Source organism: Marmota marmota, unplaced genomic scaffold, assembly GCF_001458135.2.
Source record: "Marmota marmota marmota unplaced genomic scaffold, marMar, whole genome shotgun sequence".
NCBI lineage: Eukaryota > Metazoa > Chordata > Mammalia > Rodentia > Sciuridae > Marmota > Marmota marmota.
This window is the reverse complement of record NW_025999949.1, coordinates 754292-756569: the sequence shown is the minus strand read 5'-3', so window position 1 is coordinate 756569 and position 2278 is coordinate 754292. Positions and strand designations below refer to the sequence as shown.

The 2278-nt window shown below is 45.3% G+C and overlaps 1 protein-coding gene across 1 annotated transcript in view; it reads left to right on the top strand.

Annotated features, from left to right (window-relative positions):
• Positions 1 to 2278, top strand: part of Stk3 (serine/threonine kinase 3) — a 266131-nt gene that overhangs the window by 250414 nt on the left and 13439 nt on the right. The window lies entirely within an intron of this gene.

The window sequence follows — 2278 nt, the reverse complement described above, 5'->3', positions numbered from 1 at the left end:
GGAGTGTCCGAAGGGAGGGGTGGGACTGGTCTGTCTCTGGTTGGTTTCAGCTCCCGGTTCGCTATTTCATGAAGGCTTGGCGAGAGACCTCTTCCTAGAGTCCCTGCACCGCTCCTGCTGCGCTGCGCCTCGGAAGCTATCCGCCCTGACGCGGGGGCCGCGTGCAGGCAGCCGACAGTCGCCGAGTCGCGCGGGCAGCGGCTTGCGGGGCTGGACCTCTGCGCTGCGTGGCGGAGATTCACTCGTCTAGGGCAAACTGTCACCTCCAAAAATCCTTCCAATTCCCGGCCGGTCTCTCTTTAGTGGAATTTTGCTAGGAGTTTCTCAGCAGGTCGAGTCTAAGCGTATCCATGCGTCTCTCTGACCCCGTTGTTGAGGAGGTACTGAAAGCGCTGCCTCCCCACTCGCCGCCATGTTGGATCCCTGGGGCTTTCCTTTAAGGTTTTTAATTTGTTTTTAAAAACAAAAAGAGCTAGGAGATCCTAGTTTACCAGCTGACATGAAGCTTAAAGCATTCTGCCTTTTGCTGAGTTTTTGCTTTTTATTCCATTGCAGAATACTGTTCCACAAAAATGTTGTACACAGATTTTCAATTCACTGTGGCCTTCATATATGAATACTTACAAAACATTTTCATTTTTAGCTCAGGTTGAAGACCCTGGTAATTTCTCAGCACTGTACCCCATTTGTGGTGATTTCACATTTTCAACTCTGGATAGTGCTAATATGAGATTAAGAATATCACACTTAGTTACTGAAGATTTCTATTTAAATAGAGTGTGTTACTTGGAAACATGGCCACACTTCCAGTGAAATGTCATATTAAACGATTAGTTAATTTGAACTTGCAGAATGAAAAAGTATGTTTGTCCTCTAATAAAAAGTAGTTAACATGTTTCACTGTCTTTTGCCTTCTTTCTTCTCCTTCCTATTTAAAACTGCCTACAAAAATCTGTTAGGTTTTCATGAAAGAAGAACAAAACATTTTAGCTTATTGAGGTTGAGACCTAATGGGTCAGAAATGGATAGAGGCTTTTTTGAGTCTTCTCCTCCCCAAATGATACAAATCAAACTGGATTATAGTCTTGTTTGGTTTTGAACCTGAGCTGGCTGCATCCCTTTACAATACTTTCTGCTGTCTCATAGATTTGGTTTCTTTTCTTGTTGGGGGGGAGGGAGTCGGTTACTGGGAATCGAATTGTCAAACAGATAACTTAGTCATTAAAAAAATGACTTTTTACAGTGTCATACCAAAATTTGCCTTTTCAGGCCCATACAGTTTATCTCATCTCAATTTAAACCCTTTTATGGAAATTGATTTTAATTTCTTATTAATACTTCTTGCCCCTAATATTTATTATCTCAAATTTCCAGGAAGAGCAAAATTGCGAATAGATTAAAAAAAAAAAAACTTCAGGTAATGAGCTAATATTATTCTGAAACATTGCCGCAGTCTGGCTGGGCACAAAATCACGAGCCACCACACCCTTATAGATTCAAACAGCAATTCTTTATTCCCGAACTCACACTGGCACTCTACAAACACGTTCTGGGGGAATCCACATTCTCTGCCCAATTCACGTTCTGGGCGAAATCCCAAATACTCTCTGAATCCCACGAGAACTCAACGGGAACTCAACGGGAACTCAACGAGCAGGCGTGCCTGAGGCAGCAGGATACGCCCTATTCCCAGCAGGGTACACCTTAAACCTGGAACTGCCCTAAACCCGGATTATCCTAAACTGGGAATGCCCTAAACCCGGATCAGCCCTAAACCCGGATCCGCCCTGGTTCTTGAGCAAGGTCACCTTACATGCAATGACACTGCAAATGACCTGGGTCATGCCATGCGTCATTCGTCATTCTTACTTAGCAATGGCCCTCAGCATCTCCCCCCTTCTGATTAATTAAACAACAAGCAATGTGGCTTAAGGACCGTGCCTGGTAGGTTGTCCAATTCAACATATGGTTCTTACCCGTCATGGGAAAAACTGACCTCTAGGCGTCAGCCTCCTGTCTTAGGTTGATACCACTGCAATTGGATCATACCCGTCACTGACTACCGGTCCAGCATACAGCCATACTTGTGGATAGGCCTATGCACCAGTGGGGGGGTGAGGTTCTTGCCTCACCTCTGTTGGCCCCCAATTTTGCCCTTGGTGCCAGTGGGGGGTGAGGTTCTTGCCTCACCTCTGTTGGCCCCCAAATTTTAGACCATCACTAGCAGAAGGGAGGAGGATACAGAAATGCCACGACACCAAGCCAATTGACGGCTCCT